The sequence below is a fragment of the Protopterus annectens genome, chromosome 16.part0 (genome assembly GCF_019279795.1).
Source record: "Protopterus annectens isolate FY-2018-M chromosome 16.part0, PAN1.0, whole genome shotgun sequence".
Taxonomy (NCBI): domain Eukaryota; kingdom Metazoa; phylum Chordata; order Ceratodontiformes; family Protopteridae; genus Protopterus; species Protopterus annectens.
In genome coordinates, this window is record NC_056750.1 from 518,108,457 (window position 1) to 518,133,656 (window position 25,200).

Genomic DNA, 25,200 nt, shown 5'->3' on the forward strand with positions numbered 1-25,200 from the left:
GAGCAATTTAATCAATTAGTTAATTAAGTTTTTAACCAATCAATATGTACCTAACAGACTATTTAAGTCTATTGTAAATTCATGATGATTGTACTTGTAAAAGCCCAGTATTACCGGGCGAAAGCGCTTGTGTCTTACTGTGTTTTACTAAGTTTGCTTTTATTTCTCCGTTGTGCACTAATAAAAAGTGGTTTTCGACTTAGCACGTTGATTTGGCTACTTTTCTGCCTGTATTTGGAAACTACTGTTCAGAGTCAAAGGAAGCTTATCTCCAAGAAGAAAGGACAGTTGCATTTGTTGGTACGCTTATTGTCTGGAAGTCATGGATTTGGTGAGGTCTTCTGTTGGTTAATTCCTGGTTTCTTCATTTTCTTGTTGGTTCGTTGACAGATTAGTTTGTATTTCATCTGTTAGGGCCTCTCACTATTTAATTTCAGTATTTCCCTATTATATTGGGTGAACCTAAACTCTTCAAGTAATGGACTGTGTTGAGATAAAAACCATATGTATGCATGATGGAGCAAGATGGAGATTTACTTCATATTGTCTGTGGCCTTGGGCATCTCATTCCCATGTTAGTTGATTCTCATTGGCTTGCTGTCCTTTTGGGAGGAATGCTGTTTGTCACATCCACTGTTTTTTTTTTTTTTTCTGGTTAGTCTTTTTGTTTTTAATTTATGTAAAAAGTGTAGTTTTAAAATTAGATTGCTCTCCATGTCCCTTCCATTAGAGGATACAATTTGTTACAGTGGGATGTCCATTCCATAGTTTTGGTTGGGTTCCTTTTTGTCTGCTGAACGGACTTTTTTTTTTTTTTTTTAAAGGCTGCTGGTAAGTCATTTGGCAGGTCTTAGTGCATGCTTCCTTCCGACATGGCTTCCTTGCCCAAAGTTTTTTCTTTGTAAAGGTCTAAACAAAAGCTGTCGGACACATTGGACCATTTGGGTTTGTGTAGGCCTCAGATACTCCCATTTTGGAATTGCAGTCCAGGTTAACTTTATTTGCCCTTGAAGGTCTTCTGTGAATTCATTATTAGCAGAGAGCTGTATTGTTTTGCTGTGTGTGCAAGGCAGTTGGATGGCTTAATGTGTTCCTCCTTTTCTTGAGAGCAGTTGAACAGATTGCCCTCCATAGCAAGGATGAAGTAAGAGATGTCCTTCATGGATGCATCTGCAGTCATAACAACTGGGTTGTCCTGTCGTCAGGCAGCCCTTCAGTCGGCCGGATTCCAAAGTCCGGGTCCGGCTTCGGCTGATGTCGCACTTCATCCGACGTCATCTCTGTTGGTCTTCGGGTATAAAGGCATCAGCCGACGCCATTTTCCTCAGTCTTTCTTGCCACATGGCGCCCGAAGCAGAAGCTGTTCGCAAGTGCCGGTCGGTCGGATCCAGAGATTACTTCTACCGAATACTACTTCGAAGACTTCTAAAGCTAAGTACCCCGTTGGGGACTCTTTCTTGCCTCAGCCGATGTCAGAAAAAGTTAATAATTGTTTAACCTGTGGGAAACAAATACCTCATAAAGATTTCCACTCTTATTGTCTGCCTTGTTTAGGCCCAGCCCACGACGTAGCAGCCTGTTCGGCCTGTGCTTCTTTCAACCGACGAACGCTTAGGCGTCGGTCGGAGTTTGCAGAACAGTTTTTCGGTTCTGATTTTGCGTACATTATGCCGTCGGATCCTCCGACTACCCAATCTGCCAAAAACGCAAAGATAAAGACCGACACTCGCGGTCCGCGGTTTCGGCCGAAACCATGGTTAAGCAAATCGCGAGTGTCTCGGTTTCGGCGAAACCGAGAAAACTGATCAAAGTACAGCTGAATCTATCTCTACAACTGAGGCCCCTGCTACCACTCTTGAATCGGCCTCAGAAATTTTATCCACTACGGTGGTTGCCACTGACTTATCAGACACCATCCCTTGGATGTCTCTACCCCAGCACGTGGTGCTGCTAGGCCTCCAGCAGCCATGTCCATTAAGGCCTTCGCCAGGGCTAAAGCAGCCAAGACTACTAAAACAGTGCCTGTTAAACCCCCACAACCAGGCCCTCTTCTAGTTCTCAAATGCTTACTTTGGCAGAAGATTTAATTTCATTAATTAGAGGATCTCAATCTCACCCAGACAGGGCCTCTCAGCCCCAGAGAAGAGACCTAGCGCAGACCCCCCTGAGCCAGTGTCCTCTGATGATTCTGCTGATGAATCAGACATAACTGACCAGCCAGAGGCTCCTTTCTCCAATTTTGAAGATTCTGATGCTGAAGAATCCATTCCAGCTGCTTCCCACCAGAAGAATTCTCCTTTGGGAAACCTTACATGCCATGCGAGAGCAGTTCCAATGGCAGCAACAGGATTTTTCAGACTCCAGAAAAAGACTTAGGACCTTTCTGCACCTTCCACAGCACAGGCCCTTAGCTATACCTCCTGTTCTCTCTGTGGTGGATGATGCTTTCAATGATGTCTGCTCCGCTCCAGATTCTTTACCCCAGCCCCTGCCAAACCAGACAGATTTTACAGGGTGCCAGATACTCATCACCACCTTTACAAGGCCCCACTTGCAGACCCGAAACTATATCCGAGGGTCCCAAGGCAGTAAGCGCGACCATAGCTAAAAACCCTATTCCTTCTGAAAGGGAAGCAAGGTCATTAGACAGATGGGGTAAAAGGTCTACACTTCAGCTACTCTCTCAGCTAGAGCTTTAAACTGTCAGTTTCACATGATACAATACCAAGAGTTTATGCTTGATCAGTTAACTAAAAAGCTAACCACTGATGAATCTCTTGATAAGAAATATGTATTAGAAATGGTAAATAACATACAACAGGTTAGTAACCATTCCTTAAAATGTGGCTATGATGCACTGGAGGCTTCATTTAGATCAGCCATGACTGGCACAGTGATAAGAAGGCATGCATGGCTAAAGGAGCAAGCTTTACCGGATCATGTTAAAGCTAAGTTGCTAGATGCTCCTATGGATAAGACAAGTTTGTTTGGTACACCTGCCCAGCAGGTTATGAAGAAAATGGAAGAAAAGGCAAAATCTGTTCAAACGGTTAAAGATTTCTTGCAGGTTCAACCCCCAAGGTTTAGCAGGAACTGGCCTGCCAAAAATTAGTCCTTTCCTGACTCCACAAGATCTCAAAGGGGCAGGAATAGACGTTCCAGAGGCAGAAACCAATCCAGAGGAGGTGCCTACAGAGGATGACAGTGGCAAGGTAACAACAGAGGCACAGACACAACCACTGCCACTACATCAACACAACCACAGTGACTTAACCCTAAATCCGCCTACCAGGGAACAAATAGCAGCTCCTCTAGGCGGAAAGTTAACCTTATTTTCAAAGAACTGGCACTACATAACAAAAGACAAGTGGATTTTACAAACCATAGATCAAGGTTACCGGTTCCACTTCCACACTTTACCAGTCAAAAGAGGAATGCCAAATCTACCTCCAAATCAAAAAACAGAGGCTCTACAACAGATAATGGAGTTAGCAAACATGAGAGCTGTGGAAAGAGTGCCAACAGCAGAGCAAGGAAAGGGGTTCTACTCCAGACTATTCCTAGTTCCAAGAAAGGAAAAAAGTTGGAGACCAATTCTCGACCTGTCCACCTTAAATACATACATCATTGTCCCAAAATTCAAAATGCTGACCCTACAGCAACTTCTTCCCATGCTGGGCAAGGAGTGTTGGCTGGTAACTCTAGATCTCAAGGAGGCATACCTGCACGTCCCCATTCGACCAATCTGCAGAAGATACCTCAGATTTCTTGCAGGATCAGAGCACTATCAATTCTCAGCATTGCCCTTTGGCTTATCTACTGCCCAGAGTATTCACAAAATGCCTGGCATCAGTAATCGCCCATTGCAGACTACAGGGAATTCAAATTTACCCATACCTGGACGACTGCCTGCTACAAGGGGACAACAAAAGCAAGTTGACAACAGATTTACAAAGGGTCATTTACTTGCTACAAGCACTGGGATACACAGTCAATTTACAAAAGTCAAGGCTGATACCATCCCAAACAAGGACATTCTTGGGCTGAATTGGACACAGTAAGACAAATGGCATTCCTAACTACAGAAAAACAAAAGGACTCCCTCTTTACTTCTTGGCACTAACAAAACTGAACAAGTTAACAGCAAGAAAAGTACTGCAGGCCTTGGGCTTCATGGCATCATGCATAATCTTGGTCCCATTTGCCAGACTACATATGAGAAAACTACAGTGGTACCTAAAGAATTTATGGTCCCAACACAGACACAGCCTAGAAACAGAAATCCCACTAATTCCATGCTTAAAACAGGAGTTCCTATGGTGGGCTCAGGCATGCCAGTCAAACCCAGGCCTACCCTTTCGCAGATGTCAAGCAAGCCAGACCATCACAACAGACGCTTCAGACCTAGGATGGGGGGCCCACATGCTGGACAAATGCGTGCAAGGATTGTGGACACAGGATCAACTTCACCTGCACATCAACCTAAAAGAAATGCTGGCAGTAAAACTGGCAATCCAAAAGTTCAGACCATTTCTCAAAGAGGGCCAGTTGATGATAAGGACAGACAACACCACAGTCATGTGGTACATCAACAAACAGGGAGGCACTCATTCATACCCCCTATGCAGAATGACTTTGGAGCTCTGGACCTTGGCACTCAGCTACAACATCCAGTTACAGGCAATATTTGTACCGGGAAAAGAAAATACTCTAGCAGATATATTAAGCAGAACCACATCGGATGCCCACGAATGGAAGCTGCACCCGGACATCTTCAAGACCATCTCAAAGAAATGGGGAATGCCTCAGATAGATCTATTCGCATCACCTCTCAATCACCAGCTCAAAAAATTCTGCACAAGGACATTCCACCCACTAGCATGGAAAGTGGATTCGCTCTCCTTCAGCTGGAAAGGCCTAACAGCATATGCATTCCCACCTCTTCCCTTGATACACAAAGTACTACTAAAAATCAAGGAAGAACGTCCAAGGATAATCCTGATAGCTCCAAACTGGCCAAGACAACACTGGTACCCACTGCTGAGGAGCATGTCTCCGAACAGTATGTGGCCAATACCCCTGATGCCTTTGATGTTAACTCAGAACAACTACAGCATCATACATCCAAACCTAAAAACGTTGCAACTGACTGCATGGAACATCACATAGCAGCAGCTAATCCAGAACTTTCCCAAAGAGTTAAAGACATTATTCTTGAAGCACGCAGACCTTCAACAAGAAGGAACTATGCTGGAAAATGGAAAAGGTTTGTCATTTGGAGTACTGAAAGAGGAAAAGATGTGTCAAACATAGATATGCCTAACATTCTGGAGTATCTGGCCGAACTTCTTCATTCAGGCCTGTCCTACTCCTCCATCAAGATACATGCATCAGCTATTTCAGCAGAATACAGCTTTGATCCACCTGTTGTTTCGCATCCTTTGCTCAGGCAGTTTCTCAGAGGAATCAAGAATGTAAAACCTCCAAGGAAACCACCATTACCAGCTTGGGACTTAAACTTTGTGCTAGAAAAGTTGACACTATCACCCTTTGAACCAGCAGCAACAGCAGACCTACAACACCTGTCATGGAAAACTGCTTTCCTACTGGCAATTACTTCAGCAAGGAGGGTTTCAGAACTACAGGCCTTAATGGCAGTGCAACCCTTCCTAATCTTCCACCAAGATAGAGTGTCCATGAGGACTAATCCTACATTTATGCCTAAGGTGGTATCCAGAGTGTCTTTAAACCAGGCAATCCACCTACCTACCTTCTTTCCCAACCCACAAAACAGAGGGAAAGAATACTGCATACCTTGGATGTACATAGACAGCTACGCTACTACTTGGACAGAACAAAAAGTAGCAGAAAGACTGACCAACTTTTTGTAGCCTATGCAACAGGAAGGGAAGGAAAAGCTATTTCCAAACAGACAATCTCCAAATGGATAGGAAATTGCATACGATTCTGTTACTCCTTCCATGGAAAACCAATTCCACAGAACATAAGACCTCATTCTACAAGGGCAACAGCCACTACCACAGCCTTCTTACGAGGAGTGGCAACCAAAGACATTATTGAGGCGGCTACTTGGACCTCCGTGCATACATTTGCCAAGCATTATAATTTGCCTCTATATTCCAGATCCCGAGCAGGGTTTGCCACTGCTGTACTGCAAGGGATCCTAAACACACCATAATCTACTTTTATCCTCCTCCCCAGTTGGCTATGGTATTCTACCCAGTTGTTATGACTGCAGATGCATCCATGAAGGACATAGTACAGTTTTGTACCTACCATAAATGTAGATGTCCCAACTGGATAGCATCTGCAGTCAGGATTACCCTCCCTCCTTCCCCTCTGTGGTACTCCTAGGGTGTTTACCCTCCTAATAGCTAGCTGGTGGGGGGGAGTCTTTTATGGTGTATTTGTTTGTATATATGTACATACATGCTTATTTTTGTGTTTACCTATATCTTTTTGGAAACATTGGCATCTATCCAAATTTTAGCCTTCAAGAGGGCTACTGGCATCTGGGGCAAGAAACACTGAGGAAAATGGCGTCGGCTGATGCCTTTATACCCGAAGACCAACAGAGATGACGTCGGATGAAGTGCGACATCAGCCGAAGCCGGACCCGGACTTTGGAATCCGGCCGACTGAAGGGCTGCCTGACGACAGGACAACCCAGTTGTTATGACTGCAGATGCTATCCAGTTCGGACATCTACATTTATGGTAGGTACAAAACTGTACTTTCTAGTGTCCAGGTTAGCCCAGGCAGAATAGAAACTGGGCACATATTTTGTAAAGGGTGGTTTCATTGTGACAGACATATGTAGAGCAGTAGCTACAGGGACCACAATTAGGAGATATGCCTGGTTAAGAATTCATGGCCTTCCTGGAGAATGTGAAAGGTAGATACTTTGTGTACCTATGGATTCTAATCTCCCTTTTCGACCTTCTTCACAAAATAAAACTTAAAAAAAAAAAAAAGTGGAGGAGAAAGAGGAGAAGGTCAAAGAGCTCTTCCATCCCCCCATATGCACTAGAAATTAGCCTTCCGAGCATTGGCCCTTCTGTCAGCAGCAGACCAGGGACCAGCAAGCCAAGCAGAAGAACATCATTTGAGAGGCAAATAGAGCAAGGAAAGAAGGGTAAGGCAAGCATGTCCGCTGATAACAACTTCACACACCTCTCAGACCGCTTGTGACTACATTGACCCTCCTTTTTCCTCACCCTGCCACAGCCATTCCACTACCCCGTTTCTTAAGGGCAGGTTGATCCTTTTCAAAAACTGCCAAGTAAACTTGACTGGTATCCTCATGTCAGAGTACAACATGCAATTTGACTTTCTCACCTTTTATGGAGATGCTCTCTAGGATCAGCTGTAGTTGGCCTTGCCCCTGCATGATACCCTGCTGAGCCAGGATGCAGTATAAAACATACAGTCAGAACTGTGAAGACACTTCTGCAACACTTTTCTTGTTCCCCCGAAAGCTAGGTTATGCAGGCCTATTCTGGACATTTTCAGACTAAATTTCTTCCTCGAGGTACCATAGGTCGAAATGCTGACCTTGCTTTTATGATCACCATGTATGTTCAGGATGCATACCTGCATGCACTGGAAGGCAGGGAGCACAGGTAGTTTCTTGGGTTCAGTCTGCCATCTTATCCTTTCAACTTTGTATTTCTGCTGGGGTCTTTGCAAAAATGTATAGTCCCACTACTGGCATTCCTAAGGACCAAGGGCATTTACATTTGTGTGCATCTTAATGACAAGTCTTCTCCAAGCCCATTACCAGTTTCCAGAGAGGAACTGCAGAAAAAGGTCCAGTATGGTTTTAGCTGTATCCAGAAATGTGATTTATTTCCAAGTAATGAAGTCCATTATAATGACAAGCACATACATTGTCTTTCTGGGAGACTTACTGAACACAGCCCTGAATGTTATCTCCCCCTCCTCAAAATAATCATCTTACTAGAGCATTGTTTCCTGGGAAAAAAAAATCACAGAAGACTGTTTTCAAAGCAAAGGAGCTCTTCATTTTCTTCGGTTACATGACTTCAGTTATTCTAGTGGTACCTGTGACTTGATTTCATGTGCTAAAAATTTAGTACTATATAGAGAACATGTGGGAGCAGTGTTCACAGCCCCTTGAGAAGGAACCTGGTGGACATCTCAGATCGGAGTGAGTACAGGGGATGGCCTTTCATCTGTGCCTTCAAAGGCAGACCGTAGTTACAGATATATTGGAACCTAGCTGTGAGGATGCAAATCTAAATTCTTAAGCTACAGAATTGTGAGATCTAGAAACAAAGGAAGTAGCATAGCATATTAGTACCAAGCACTTTTTAGCGGTTATAGTGGTAAATGCATTCAAACAGGTTTAGAAACCTGGAGTTTTGCAGCCCCATCAGACAACACCATCATCCGGTGGGGCATAAACAGATGTGGGAGAATACATATGTACCCAATCCTTTAACACATTAGACCATTTTTTGCTTAGGAGGAAGGCAGCCCTGAAGAGCAACGCTAGGAAGCAAATCAGAAACTGTCTATGCAGAAAGGTCTTCACCTACATGTGCAAAAAGTGGTGGACTAATACACACCCTTGCAACAAAAAGTACAAGCAAGAGAAAGGGGCTGGAGGGAGGGGAGGCTACTGCAGCAGTGATCTGTGAGAACATCTGCTGTTATGGTAAGTTTCACTTGAACAGCTGTGCTATGATCAAACACATATCACTGTTGCAGTAGCCTAAGCTAACTTGGATAGATTACCATAGTTTAGGAAAGATAAAGGGAAAGAAAGAGAGGAGACCAGTAAACTAAGACTGCAGGAGCGGCTGGAGTATGGTCTTAGCAAAGCATGGTCTGGACCTAAAAGAGGAATCCAGTTTGTAGTGCTTTGTAAAAGTCTACACAGAAGACCATGTTGCTGCTTCTAGAATGCTTAACAGTCCACCCCTTTCCAGAAAGTCACCAAAGCCCTTGTGGCTAGTGCTGTTGCCCTGTCTGGAAGTAGCTTATGGTGAGTGTAACAAAAGGCAATACCACAAGACAACCACCTGGAAATGGTCATTTTTGAAACTGGTTGTGCTTTCTTTTTACCTTCCTAGGAGGCAAACAGCTGATCAGCTTTACTGAAGGTTATGGTTTTGTCTAGGTCATAGCTGAGCAGCCTGTGGACATGTGCAGTGTGAAAGAATCCTTTCTGCCTTGTTCTTAGGTTCAGGAAAGAAAACTAGGAGATTTTGTTCAGGAAAGAAAACTGTGAGATTAATAGTCTGGTGCAAAGTCAATTCGGAGGCCACTTCAGCCATAAAGGTAGGATTTGTTGGCAAAGAAACTCTGTCCCTAGCAGATGTCAGAGCAATGAATAAAATAGTCACCATGTTAACCTCAATTCAGTTTCATGAGCTGGTTCAAATGGAGATGAAGTAAGCTTCTCAAGCACAAAGTCCAGATCCCAAACAAGAACCGCCTGTTTCCTGGGTAGTAATATATTAAAAAAATGTTTAACATGAACATTATTTGAAAGAGGAGATCCAAGAGCAAACAAGCAGAAATGATAGGTAAATGTACATTAATAGAGGAATACGAAAGGCCGTTGAACAGAAATTCACACAAATCAAGATCCAGATGCAGTCATGCCGGATTGAGTGTCTGAGTTACCAGCTCTTATGGTGGGGTCAACCACATCTCATTTTCTATTATGCACACTGGTGCCTGCTTCCACCCCCTTCTCATTTTCACTTCATTGTATATGTTTTTTTAGTAGTAGTAGTAGTAGGTTTTCTCACCTCCTTTAGTACCCTCTGTACTTTGACAGAAAAAGGGTGCCTAAAACATCAAAATTCTGTCATCCAGGCAATTAGTTGAAGAGTTCCTAGACTAAGGTGTAGGAAATTAGAAAATTTCTTGTCTTTTGAGAGTAAATCAAGTCTGTGGGGAAGCTTGTGGTAATTGCCCATAATCAATTAGAAAATTTGGATGAACCATTGTTAATTTGGTCAAAAGAGAGTCCCCATCGCAGTTTTTGGAGAGTCCTTCTGGATCTTCAGAAGGAAAATGGATATTCCATGGGTAATGACGAACAGTGGTCTTCCAGACCTGTTTGCATTGGGTCCTGGAGCAAAAATTATTCACTTGTCTGTTCGGAAGGGAGGCAAACAGGCAAACTTTCAGGTGTTACTCGCATTTGAATTTGAATCAGTTCTTGGAAAACCCCAGGGTGAAGATTCCCCTTGTGGGAGGCTGATCTGGTCCATCTGAGCTTGTTTGTTGCCAGATGTTTCTCTGACAGAATGTATGAAGCTGAAGAGTCGAATTGAATTGAGTTACTACCTCCCAGGCTAGTGTAGCAAATCTTCAAAGGTGGTAAGGTCTGTTACTCCCTGTTTATGTACTTCCAAAGAATTGATAACTGCCAACATTTCTCTTTGTAAATGCTTCTTGTCTGTGTACAGGATTTTCCAGAGCTTGTAGTTTTGCCCCTTTTATAAAGTCTCCCTATGCTAGGTCTGAAGCATCTGTGGGGACTGACTGGATGAGGGTTGGAAGGGAAAAAGGAAGACCTGGATTGCAAGTTATTCAGTCCACACACCATTCTTTCTCTCAATTTACAAATCCCAGAATCGGGATCTGAAAGGATAAAGGGTGTAGAGTAGATGCTGAATCCAGACTAATCTGAGGGGAAACGAGAATCATTGATGCCATGTACCTCAGAATCCTCAGGAAAGACCATTGCAAATGCATGCTTTTGATTTGAGCAACACAAAAAGAACTGTTGAAACAAGTCTGCTTTGTCTGAAGAAAAAAATGTTCTTCTCAAGGCAGACTCCAGCAAACATCCCAAGAAAATCATTCTTTAGAAGGGATGAGAGAAGACTTCTGAAAGTTTAACTGAAAACACAGTCTGAGTAGTGGTTCTTGAAAGGTTAGTAAAGACTTCTGACAGTTGGAAGAGAGTCTGCAAAGATAAAGATGTAATGAATCAAGCAAAGGAAAATTTGAAAGTGCTACTGGTCAATGCTAGGAGCCTAAACAAGGAGCTTCATTTCAAACACGACCTTCTCACTCTGGAAGACATTGGTGTCTGTGTAGTGACTGTGACATGGTTTAAAATAGTGGAGAGCACTGCAGCTGTGCAGGGCTATAATGCCTTCCACACATTTAGACTAGCCTACTGTGCATGAGAGGAAAAAGGTGGCAGTGTTTTAGTCTACATCCAGAAGAGACTCGCATCTAAGCTGGTAAAGCAGCATGATGCACTAAAGTTCTTTGTATCCAAATAATCTTCAGAAAGGTCATGTACCATATATGAGCTAGTTGTAGAACTCCGTGTAACACAAGAAAGCTACAAGACTTGTCTACAGGAACTAGAATCATTCTGTATTAAACCCATTACCATTTTCCTAGGTGATCTAAACTATCCAGCTGTAAACTGGGAAACCTCCACCACCACTATTGCACAAGAACAGAGATTCCCAGACTTTGTCAATGCAAATGCCCTGGAACAATTAGAGTGCCCACTAGGGTGAATAACATCTTGGATCTTGTTTGTAGAACAGTGTGTGTGTTTTAACTTTAAGAAGCATTTCAGAGTGAGGGCACATGCATATAAATAGAGAGCACATGCAGGCAGCAGTGCCATTTTGAGAGAACAGGTAGAGTGTTAACATGTATGAGTGCAGTAGTCCATTTATAAGTTTATTTAAGTTACTAAGCCTCAGTCCTGATGTTTGTATATAATAAAACTGTTTAAACTGAACCCACAACTGTTCATCTGTTTTATCCTGACTGGAGAAGCGACATGGTGTCATAACCGGGATGGGGAGTGCAACTTTTTCAAGCCATGAGGTGCAGAGTTAACGGTGAAGGTATATTGAGCAGGTTGAGTGATACAGTGCTCAGGCAATTAAAAAAGGCCAGAAACAAACTCCAGGTAGCCAAAACTTGCACAAATTATTCATTTTGTAAAGAAAACAATACAGAGCATTCATAAAGCATAAAACGCATTATTAATCAAACGAGTAGCACAAAACACATTATTAATCAAATGAAAGGCACAAAACACATTGATTAAATGAAATATTCGAAACTATAATGTTTGATAAAATTATCAGAAACACTTGTACTTCAGAGGTACTTCCGATTTGCATAACGAACAGATTTAAAGTAAAATGAGCACAAGAAAAGTATAAAGAGCATGATAAGAGGTCATATGGGAGTAACAAATACAGTGAAAGGGCAAAATAAGCATAAAAAAGCAAGGCGACTGAATGTTTTTAGTAAACAACCATATTTTGACATGAGCTACTATTTCGTATTGACCAAATTTATTCAAAGCATAACTAGCTTTCAAAGTATTTCAGTGTGTGCAAAGTGTTTGCATTGTGTGCTTTTTTACAGTACAGTTATTTCAGAGAGTTTACTTTGTGCAAAGTACAGTTATTATAGAAAGTGCAGTCAAAATAGTTATTTCAAAAATTTTCTTGTGCTGTGTGCATTTTATTCACAGAGTGCAGTAATTTCAAAGTGTTTTGAACACTATACAGAGGTATTTTGCAAAATACAGCCATTTTGAGATTTCTTGTGCTGTGTACAGTTCATTCGCAAAGTGCAGTCATTTCGAAGTGCTACTTACATTGATGAGTGGTTTCGCGAAGTATATTGATTTCAAAGTGTTCTTGTGCTACGGAGACTTATTTTTACAAAGTGCAGTTATTTTGAAGAATCTGGTGTGCTATTGGGCATAATTACAAGTTCTGGCATAAATTTCTGATATATGTTTGTGTATGTTCGTACATAATTCCGTGGGTCTTTGTGTTGATATGGCAGGGGCATTTCACAGAACCAGTCCACTTGTGTTTGATCATAATATTGCAGAGAATTGGAGTATTTGAGCAGGAATATGATATTTTCATACAAGCAGCTTTTAATGATAAAGATGCATGTACGAGGTCATTTATTTTGCTTAACTTAGCGTGGTCAGTAGCCATTGAAAGAGAGCATTCATTTGTGTATGCATCAGCAGTATATGCAGGAAAAGGGATGAAGTGCCATGTTGTTGTACAGGCTGAATCGAGGGAGGACCCTGAGTGCTTTAAATGTAAATTTAGAAAAATTAATCCCCAGACAGATGTTACATTGGAGAGGTACCTATTTTATACAAGGGACCAAAAGCCAGGAGAAACATTTGCAACTTATATTACTGATTGAGAAACAAGGCTAAAATGTGCAGATTTGGCGATTGGAAAGACAAGTTTGCTGACCAAATGCTAAGCACTTCTCTCTTTTAGACTCATGATTGGCCCCACATTTACGATTCTTAACAATAAGACAACTTTGGTTTTGCTGACATACCCTTGTACCACACTGAGCATGTCCGTTTTACAGGCTTGTATGTGGTGTTAATGCTGCAGTGAGAAAGATTCTGCTTTGTGACAGTGATTTAATGTTAAGCAAAGCTGTAGATATATGTAAATCAGTGAGCTTACAGAAAGGCACACAAATATACTTGCAAGTGGTAAAAGCATGGTTTCAGCAACCTCTAGAGCAAACGTAAACAGCGTGCAGCACGTAGCTAGCAGAAACGGGTTTAAGCACATGGCAGCTGCAACCTCTATGGGTTTTCCAGGGAGAACCTGTAACTTTCCAGCAAATTCCAAGACTAGCTCAGTAAAACAGGCATGCTCAGTGTGGTACAAGGGTATGTCAGCAAAACCCAAGTCAAGTCTTATTGTTAACCATCGTAATTGTGGTGCCAATCATGAGTCTAAAATAGAGAAGTGCTTCGCATTTGGTCAGCAATGTCACAAGTGTAAGAAATGGAACCGCTTTCAAAAGTTTTGTAAATCAGGCAAGCCACATTTATTTTTTAAGGAAATGTCCCTCAAAAAAGCAAGTTGATCATGTGAAAAGCTGCAACTCATCTTTCTATGTAGATGGTGTATCAGTGGTCGGTGAGAAGGTTAATGCAGTAGATTTGATAGCAAAGAGCAAAGTGTTTTGTCCTGTCCTGATCAATGGTAAATCTACGGAGCTCAAATAAGTCACTGGTTAAAAGTGCAGTGTTATGTCAGCAGAAATGTTTGCTAGAGTAAGAGCTGAATAACTTAATTTGTCCAATTGTGCGAAACTTGCTGCTTATGGAGGTGAAGCGATTCAAACCAAAGGCTCATTAGTGCTTTCATGCTATTCAGCTGTGAACAGTTTTATAGCTTGCAATTTTATGTAGTCAGAAGACCTGTGCAGTCATTATTAGGTCTCGGAGACAGTTTAGGAATGAAACTGCTGTCTTTTAACAAAGTCGTCCATCATGTAAGCACATGTCCTAGTTCCAGTTTCACCGATGCTATTTTCTCAGGGTATGCTGATATTTTTGAAGACAAGCTAGGCAATCTTCCAGTTGTGTACTCCATGAAGTTGGACCCAGAGGTCAGGTCAAGCTCCAGTTAGATAAAATGGTGCAACAGGATGTGATTTGTCCAGTCACTGAACCAAATGAATGAGTATCTTCCATGGTAGTTGCTCATAAGAAAAGGTCAGATGAAAACAGAATATGTATTCACCCAAGAGACTGAACCAAAGCATTTAAGAGGCCTCATCATCCTATGGGTACAGTCAAAGAGGTCAATACCCTCATGCCAAATGCCACTGTTTTTTTTTCTGTCTTGGATGCAAAGAGTTAATTTTGGCAAGTAATGCTTGATCACAAATCTTCACTACTGACTGCATTTAGTACCCCATTTGGTAGGTACAGATTTCTCAGAATGCCTTTTGGAATACATTCTGCCAGTGAAGTCTTTCAGCATGCAGTGGAGCAAATTTTTAGGTTGTCTGTGTGCTGTAATAGTATATGATTTAGTAGTTGGAGGTAATGGTGAAGCAGAGCATGACAGAAACCTCCGGAAAGATCTGGACAGAGCATGTGAAGTGAATTTAAAGCTCAATCCCCTGAAATGTAAATTCAGGCTGCCAGAAGCTAGTTATGTAGGTCATTTAGTTTACCAGTACAGGCTTACGACCAGACACATCCAAACAAACAGCCATTCTTGAGATGCCTGTGCCAGACAATGTCCAAGCCTTACAAAGTTTCCTTTGTATGGTTAACTGTTTGGGCAAGTTTATACCAGACTTCAATGAGTTATCAGCACCTTTAAGAGAACTGACATGCAAAAATGTTGCCTGGACTTAGTTGGAACAACACCAGGGAGCATTTGATGACCTCAAACAGAAAATTGCCATTCCACTTCTGTTAAGAGACTATGATGTCCACAAACCAGTAATTCTTTCCTGTGATGCTTCAAAATTTGGTCTTGGTGCAGTTATTTTTCAAGAGGGCAGACCAGTAGCTTATGCGTCTAGAACTCTTACCCAAACTGAGATGCCGTATTCTCAAATTGAGGAAGAACTTTTGGCAATTGTGTTTGCATGTTTGAAGTTCCATGATTATATTTTTGGCCAAGCGATTCAGATCAAGACTTATCATCAGCCTCTAGTCACTATTTTAAAGAAGCCTATGCATATAGCTCCAGCACGATTACAAAGAATGATGTTCTGGTTATAAAAGTACAAGTTCAAAACGGTCGACACGAAAGGCAAACTTCTTTATCTGGCTGATAGCTTATTCAGATTACCCAGAAATACCACAGAAAAGCTTGAGGCAGAGAATTTTGACGTCTGTGTCATGGAAGTGCATAATTTTTCTACCACAAGACTTGAGATAAGAGATCATACAAAGACTGATCCAGTTTTGCAAAAGCTCAACCACTACATCAGTGTTGGATGGCCGTGAAAGCAATCTTGTGCACCAACAGATGTTCAACCATATTTTCCTTACAGAGATTAGATGTTGATGGAAGATGGCATAAAAGGTCCTAAAGTTATTGTTCCTACTTCTTACAACATGAGTACATTCATATTTTGCATCGTGGCCACCCAGGTTCCGAAGCTACCAAAAGGGCGAGAGGACTAGTATTTTGGTCTTCTCTGTTGAAAGACATTGGTAAAGTACATTCATCTTGTTCAGTATGCAATAGTACTAAACCGCATTTGCAAAAAGAGCTGCTTCAGCTAAGCCAGATTCCTGAACTGTCTTGGTCAACAGTAGCCACTGACACATTTGAGTGGAACAGTCAGAATTACTTGATGTTGGTAAACTCTCATTCGAACTGGTTTGAGATCAATCTGCTACCTAATGTCCATAATATTATTACCAAGTTGAAACATCATTTCTCAGTCTATGGTAGTCTGCACAAAGTTATTTCTGACAACGGTACCCAGTTTACCAGTCAGTTATTTCAGAAATTTGCAAAAGAGTGGGACTTCATCCATATTACTAGCGGTCAAGAATATCCACAGTCGAATGGCCAGGCTGAGCATGCAGTACATAGTGCAAAGCAATTAATAGAAAGGTCAAAGCGTGACAATTCCGATATCTTCTTGAATTTGCTTAATCTCAGAAATATACCCCGTGACAACTTACTTGGCTTGCTTGCTCAGAGTCTTCTATCTAGGCAAACCAGAACAACCTTGCCCATCAGTTCCAGTTTGTAAAAATCACCAGAGCAATCAAAGCCCAAATATTTAAAAAGGGTTTCTTTCAGAAGTCCAGCTGCAATAAAAAAAAGATTTCTTCATCCATTGAAAGGAGAGATGGTGAGGATGCAAACAGAGAGGTTTTGATCGAATTGGTCAAGTGAGAGGTATATGTGCTGAGCCGAGATCCTACTTAGTGGAATCTGCAGGTGTAGAATACAGGAGAAATCGCAGGCTTCTTCTGGTGTCTAAATTAATGTAGCAGCATCGTACCTGTGATAGAGGCTCTAGATCTCGGAGCAACCCAGACAATGTTCTTGTTGAAGAACATCTCAGTACCTATTCCCATTCCTTATGATGTCCCAGATCTCCCTGAAGTTGAACATTCATTAAAGACCGTCCTTGTTGCTAGACCCAGTTCAAATTTTTGTGTCACACGATCAGGTCATATTTTTAGACGACGTGCAAACTACACCGCAACCTGCACGATTGTTTTATTTGTGTTTAGTTCTGTATAATTGCATGTCAATGAATGTTGTCATTTTCAGTGTATGACCTATTTCTCAAAGAGGGAGAATGCAGAACAGAGCTTGTGTTGTAACTTTAAGCATTTCATAGTGAGGGCATGTTCATATAAATAGAGAGCACATGCAGGCAGCAGTGCCATTTTGAGAGAGCAGCCCGAGTGTTAACATGTATGAGTGCAGTGGTCAGTCTGTGTATACTTTTATTTAAGTTAATAAGCCTCAGTCCTGATGTGTTTGTATATAATAAAATTGTTTGAACTGAACCCACAACTGCTTATCTGTTTTATCCTGATCAGATGAGCGACATTGTTCTTGTTAATATGGGAGCATCTTGCATGGTCCCTACTTATCTTCATCACCTTTTAGGTCTAACCATAAAGCAGTCTTCTTTGAAATAAAACTGAAATCAGAGATCCCTTCCACCCAGTGTACCTTTAGTAATTTCTATAAGACAAGCTACCTATTGGCAAGCTTTAAATCCCCACCAAACCTATTTAACTCAACTGAATATGCAGAAGTGTACACCGCCAGCATGTAAGCAGCTGTACCCCCATAGGAGCAAGTGCGGGGCATACTCCAGAAACAATCCCATATGGTGGAACTACATTATCACTAAGCTTTAAAATCAAAGGAAAAGAATTTTGACTAAAAGTAAAAAGAGTAATTCACAGAATGTTGGAACTCTTGTCACTTAGTAAACAACTCAAGAAGTTCAGTAATATCCAGTAAAGCCAAGCTGGGGGCTAAAATACCTACCAAAAGACGATCACAAGGCATTTTTTAGTTGTTTGTAATCTCAAAATCAGAATGCAGCAGTGTGCTGAGCTGATTGTGAACTAATGTTCATCGTGTTTCACTTTTGCAGTTATTACATTTGGGTTATCCTGCTGGCAGGCTACCCGCAGTTGGCCCGAGTTCCAAAGTCTAGGTCCGGCGTCGGTTGCTATCGCCTCCTCACTGACGTCAGTGTGCCAGGGGTATAAAAGATGCAGCCGACACCATTTTCTTAAGTCTTTCTTGCCGCGCAGTGCCCGAAGCAAAAGCAGTTCGCAAGTGCCTGTTGGCCGACTCCTGAGATTTTCAAATTCGAATTTCAGATCCGAAGTCTTCATTAAAGCGAAGTACCCCGTTGGGGAAACTTTTTTCTTGCTCCAGACCGATGTCAGAAAAAGTTAATTGTATTTCATGTGGGAAGCAAATACCTCATAAGGATTTTCATTCTTTCTGTATTCCTTGCTTAGGCCCTGACCACGATGTTGCTAGTTGTTGGTTTTGTGCTAGATTTAACCAAAGCACTATTAAGCATCGGTATGATTTTGCATTTCATTACTTTGGTAGAAGATTCAATTATATAATGCCGTCGGAATAGCCGACAACCGGAGTTTATAAAAAGCACAAAGAAAACGAAAAGCATCTGAGGTCCAAAACCAACGATGAGGCTTCTGTTAGGCCTGCCACCGGTTCACCGGTTCTCAGTGAGGTGCTTTCGCAGCCCCTGACACCCGCTACCTCAGAGCCACAGGCCACTTCCGACTCCCACTTGGAGCTGACTAGGCCGCTGGAAACTCAAGGTATTGGACACTCGGAAACTATTCCCTCAGATGGGTCCGGAGCCGCTGAGCAGGCATCGGCTTCTGAGGGTGTTTTCATGCCTACACAGTTGTATGTAAAACCATCTTCAGCTTCAAAGGCAAAGACTAAAGCAGTTCTAAAGACAAAGAAACAAGTACAGCATTCTCCTAGACAGGCCTCCATGCCTAAAAAACAGATGCTTAAGGGTTTCCATCCCCCTCCTGATAAGAGGCCTAGGCATGAGATGGAAACCTGATCTGAAGATTCATATTCTATTTCCTCTGATTCTTCTTCTGAACAGGAATATTCCCTTTCTCCCTATGAGGATTCTGATGCTGAAGAATCTATCCCTTCAGCCTCTCCTCCTGAGGATTATTCTTTTGGGGAGACCCTGCATACTATGAGGGAGCATTTCCACTGGGAGAGCCAAGATTACTCTGAATCCAAGAAAAGACTCAGACTTCCTTTTATTACCTCAGCACAGACCCCTTGCTATTCCTCCTGTTTTAGACATTGTAGATGATGTATTAGTCCGGTCTGTCTCCTGACTTTTTACCACCAGCTGCTGTTAAGCCAGACAGATACTACAGGGTTCCTGATTTACATAAATTTCTTTACAGAAACCCTGCTGTTGACCCAGAAACTATTTCTCAGGGTCCCAAGGGGGTCAAGGCTTCAACTGCAAAAAACCCTATCCCCTCTGATAGGGATTCAAGGGCCCTGGACAGATGGGGGAAAAAGATTTATACTTCTGCTACCTTGGCTGTAAGAGCTTTAAGTTTCAGTTTCATATGCTTAAATATCAGCAGTATCTAATGTCACAGCTTAAACAGAAAATGTTGACAAATTCAGAAGGTGCAGAAAACAAAGAAATGCAGGATTTATTGCATGCAGCTGAACAAGTGGGAAATCTTACTTTGCAATGTGGTTTTGATTCTCTAGAGGCCTCCTGCAGGGCCGCAGTTACAGGTTCTGTCATTAGGAGGCATGCTTGGTTAAAAGAACAGAATCTGCCTGATCATGTTAAAGCAAAACTCTTAGATGCTCCATTACAACATGATACCTTGTTTGGTGTTAAAGCAGAAGAAGTGTTGAAGAAAATGGAGGACAAAGCTAAATCTATGCAAACAGTGAAGGATTTTTTACAGGGTCTCAAGGGTACAGGTTCCAATTTCACACCCTGCCAAGGCCAAACGGTATGCCAGACCTGCCACGCAATCAATGGACAGAGGCACAAAAACAAGTTTCATCCCTCATGGACATGAGAGCCATTCAGCAAGTGCCACAGCAAGAGCAAGGACAAGGATTTTACTCAAGGCTATTCTTGGTACCCGGAAAGGACAAAGCCTGGAGACCAATACTAGACCTGTTTATTCTAAACACATTCCTGGATATTCCAAAATTCAGAATGTTAACTCTGCAGCAGCTTCTGCCCATGCTGGGCAAGAAGGCTTGGCTTGTGACTTTAGACCTAAAAGAGGTATACCTGCATGTCCCAATCAGGCAGTCACGCAGAAGATACCTCAGATTTATAGCTGGCTCAATGCACTACCAATTCTCTGCACTGCACTTTGGCTTATCTACTGCACCCAGGGTCTTCACAAAATGCCTGGCACCAGTAATTGCATTTTGCAGACAAAGAGGAATACAAATAATATCCTTACTTGGACGACTGCCTTATTCAAACAGAGAACAAGGACATTCTACTACAGCATCTGGTGTTTGTAAAAGGATTACTAACCGGTCTAGGGTACACAGTAAATGAAAAGAAATCAAAACTCGTACCCTCTCAAGAGATAATATTCCTGGGTGCAAGCTTAAATACAACTGCCCAGATGGCTTATCTGACGCCAGACAAACACAGACAACTGACTAATTTCAGAATGATGGCAACAAAGACACAGTTATCTGCAAGAAAAATTCTGCAGGCTTTGAGCTTCATGGCATCCTGCATACTGCTAATTCCATATGCAAGACTGCATATGAGGAAACTTTAATGGTATCTAAAAAGTGTTTGGATTCAACATTGCCACAGCCTGGAAACAATAATCACCCTCATTCCCTGCCTGCAACAGGAGTTTCGATGGTGGGTAAAAGCCTGTCACCTCAACATGGGACAGCCATTCACCTTACCCACAGCCAGGCAGACATTGACAACAGATGCATCAGATTATGCCTGGGGGGCCCATATGGCAGTAAGATGTATTCAGGGTACATGGTCCGCAAGTCAAATGCATCTACATATCAATCAAAAAGAGATGCTAGCTGTTCAGAATGCCCTGACAACCTTCAAGGATCTACTTCATCCAGAACAACTTCTGATAAAGACTGACAATGCTACAGTCATGTGGTACATAAACAAGCAGGGGGGCATGCATTCCTACCCCCTCTGCAGACTAGCCATGAACTTGTGGGACACAGCACTGACTTACCAAGTACATCTGCATGCACAATTCCTGCCAGGAAGGATAAATATTCTGGCAGATGAACTAAGCAGAAACCTAATGGATCCCCACGAGTGGAAATTGGATCCACAAGTCTTCAGTATGATAACAAGGATCTGGGGATGCCCGGACATAGACCTATTTGCCTCTCCTCACAACTGCCAACTACAGAGATTCTGCACAAGGACTTATCACAAGCAAGCATGGAAAGTGGATGCTCTATCTTTCAGCTGGAAAAACCTAACAGTATATGCCTTTCCGCCTGTCCTCCCCAAGGTACTCCTCAAGGTCAGACAAGAAAAGCCAAAAATTATACTGATTGCCCCAGACTGGCCCCCCCAGCACTGGTACCCAGTCCTAAAGAGCTTGTCTCAATGCCCAGCTTGGACATTACCTCAAATTCCTCACTTACTGACCCAACAAGACAGTCAGATCCTGCACAGCCAACTCAGGACCTTAAACTGGCAGCATGGCGGATAATGTAGCCATTCAAGACACACCTCTCTCTAAAGCAGTGATGGATGTTATTTTGGAGGCCAGGAGGCCTAGCACTAGAAAATCTTATACAGAAAAATGGAAAAGATTCTGTGCTTGGAACCAGGCACAAGGTATTGACAAGACTGTTCAAAATATTCCTCAGATTTTGCAATACTTAACTGAGATGCTGGATAAAAGCCTTTCCTTTTCATCAATTAAAATTCATGCCTCTGCCATTTCAGCTCATTACAATACAGAACCACCTATTTTTTCTCATCCATTACTAAGGCAGTACCTCAGAGGGGCCAAAAACTTAAGACCTCCAAGAAGAGCACCAGTACTTGCATGGGACCTCAACTATGTCTTGGAAAAACTCACACTGCCTCCGTTTGAGCCAGCCTCTGCAGCTGATATAAAATTCTTATCCTGGAAAACAGCTCTGCTGCTAGCAATAACCTCCGCTGGACGAGTCGCAGAGTTAGACACTCATGGCTGTGGAACCTTTTTTCATTTTCCATCCTGACAGGGTCTCTCTAAGGACAAACCCAACATTTATGCCTAAGATAGTGTCCAGTGTGGCCCTTAACCAAACAATTCATTTGCCTACCTTTTTCCCAAACCCATAGAATAAGGGTGAGAGACTCCTGCATTCTTTGGACATTCATAGGCAGCTATGCTTCTACATGGACAGAACCAAAGCTTTCAGAAAGACTGAACAACTTCTAGTGGCATATGCTGCAGGATCACAAGGAAAGCCCATCTCCAAACAGACTCTTTCAAAGTGGATAGGCCACTGCATTTGTTTCTGCTATTCACAGCATGGCAAACCAGTGCCTAAGGGCATTAGGCCGCATTCAACCAGAACAGCAGCCACTTCAGCAGCCTTCTACAGAGGAGTACCAACCAAAGACATCTTAGAGGCTGCAACTTGGAGTTCAGTGCATACTTTTACAAAGCACTGTCACTTATCTCTCTACTCTAAATCCAGGGCAGACATTACCACTGCAGTTCTGCAGGGCCTGATAGCCTCTCCTAATCCTATTTAGCTCCAGCCTCCCAACCTTAGCTTTGGGATTCAACCCAATTGTAATGACTGCAACAGTGAAACACGATGAACATAGTACAGTTGTGTACCTGCCATAAATGTAGATGTTAGAGTGTATTCACTGTTGCATTCCAGTTTACCCTCCCACCATCCCCCTTTTCCTTGCTGGGACTTATCTGTACTTCTCTGATGTTCATCGTGTTTCACTGTTGCAGTCATAACTGTAGGGTGCTCCTGCTGGCAGACAGCCCGAGGTCGGCCAGAATCCCAAAGTCTGGGTCCGGCGTCGGCTGTACAAGCTAGTACCCTGACGTCAGTACGCTCTGGTACATAGCCCTCAGCCGACGCCATCTTCTCCAGTCTTTCTTGCCGTGCGGTGGAAAGCAGCTCGCAAGTCGTTGGTTGGCGATTTTCGAACAGCGTATTTGGTTGTTGTCGGTCCAAAGTTCGTTCTTCTCTTCTCAAAGCTAAGTACCCCGTTGGGGAATCTTTTTTTCTTGTTCCTCCGATGTCAGAAAAAGTTAATAATTGTATTACGTATGGAAAGCAAATACCTCATAAAGATTTCCACTCTTACTGTCTACCTTGCATAGGCCCTGACCACGACGTTTCTTGTTGTTGGTTCTGTGCCAGGTTCAACTCTCGTACTATCAAGCGCAGGTACGACTGGGCTCTAAATTACTTTGGCAGACGCTTCAATTATAGAATGTCGTCGGACACTACCGGAATTCAAAAGAAGCGCAAAGACAAGGACAGGCCTCCGAGGTCCAAGCAGGACTCGTTGCAGCTAGAGCCAGCGTCCGGTTCGGCTGTCGTCAGTGAGGCGCTTTTGCAGCCCCTGTCGTCCGCCACTTCTGAACCGATGGCCGATATGGACTCCCATGAGGAGCCATCAAGGCCTTCTATTTTATCTGCTGCAGGACCTTCGGACGTCGCTCCCTCAGATGGGTCCAGAACCGCTGTGCAGGTACCGGCTTCTGAGGGGGTATTCAGGCCTACTCACATCACTATTTCAAAGGCAAAGACAAAGACTCCTGTTAAGTCTAAAGCTCCTGCTCAAGCTACTTCTGAATCTACTCCCAGGACACAGAAGCAATTGTTAAGGATGGCTGAAGATTTGCTTACAATGATTAGGGGTTCTCACCCCCCCTCTGAGAAAAGGCCTCGACAGGATGTTCCTATGGATTCCTCTGACCAGGCTTCTATGTTTTCTGTCTCTTCCTCTGATCAGGAATATTCTTTTCCTCCTTATGAGGATTCGGATGCTGAGGACTCTTTGCCCTCGGCCTCTCCGCCTGAAGATTTTTCTATTGGGGAAACCTTACATGAGATGGGGGAACATTTTCATTGGGAAGGTCAGGATTATTCTGCTTCCAAGAAGAGGCTTAGAGAATTTCTTCTTCTTCCTCAACATAGGCCTTTGGCTATCCCTCCTGTTCTTGACATTGTGGATGATGCTTTTTCTGAGGCTAATTTGAATCCTGATTCCATGCCTCCTGCTCCTTCTAAGCCTGATAGATTTTATAGGGTTCCTGAGTCTCATTTGTTCTTATTTAAGAACCCTTCTGCGGATCCTGAAACTATTTCTCAGGGTTCTAAGGCTGCTAAAGTTGCTTCTTCTAAGAATCCTATTCCCTCTGAGAAGGATTCTCGTGCCTTAGACAGGTGGGGTAAAACTGCTACCCTTTCTGTTAGGGCTTTAAATTGCCAGTTTCATATGTTTAAGTATCAGCAATTCCTTTTGTCTGTTTTAAAGCAAAAGCTTGCTTCCCTTCCTGCATGTGCAGAAGATAAGGAACTACAGGATGTATTGCATGCATCTGAACAATTGAATAAACATAGTTTGCATTGTGGTTTTGATGCTTTGGATGCTTCTTGCAGGGCCGCAGCCTCTGGTACTGTTATCAGGAGACATGCTTGGCTTCGTGAACAAAGTTTACCTGAACAGGTTAAGGCTAAATTATTAGATGCCCCTGTTCAGCATGATGTTCTTTTTGGATCTAAGGCTGAGGAGGTTATTAAAAAGATGGAAGAAAAGGCAAAATCTATGCAAACTGTGAAAGACTTCTTGCAAGTTCAGCCTCCTAGATTTTCCAGGAATTGGCCCTCCCCCACGTCTGACAGGCCTCAAAGGGGAAGATATAGACGCTCCAGAGGTCGTGGCCAAGCTCAGGCCTCCTACAGATCGAGACACTGGACTGCTTCTTCACCTAGAAGGGGAGAAGACGGATCCCAATCTCAAAGAAAGCAAACTCAATGACTCTCTCGGTTGGGCTACAGGACCTCTTTACCTGGATGCCCCTCTCAGAGGAAAACTTTCTCTTTTCTACAGAAATTGGACTCGTATTACCCAGGACAAATGGGTATTGGACGTGATTTTAAAAGGCTACAAATTCCACTTTCATACCCTGCCAAGGGCTTTCGGTTGGCCAGATCTGCCAAAACATCAATGGTCAGAGGCCTTAAATCAAGTGGATGCTCTTCTGGCCATGAGAGCCATAGAGCCTGTTCCACTCTCAGAGATGGGAAAAGGTTTTTATTCAAGACTGTTTCTGGTTCCAAGAAAACAAAGAGACCTATTCTGGACCTT

The 25,200-nt window shown here is 42.8% G+C and overlaps 1 protein-coding gene across 1 annotated transcript in view; it reads left to right on the forward strand.

Annotated features, from left to right (window-relative positions):
- The window catches only part of SPTAN1 (spectrin alpha, non-erythrocytic 1), a gene marked incomplete in the record, with an annotated part of 2,849,969 nt that overhangs the window by 1,738,165 nt on the left and 1,086,604 nt on the right, over positions 1–25,200 (forward strand).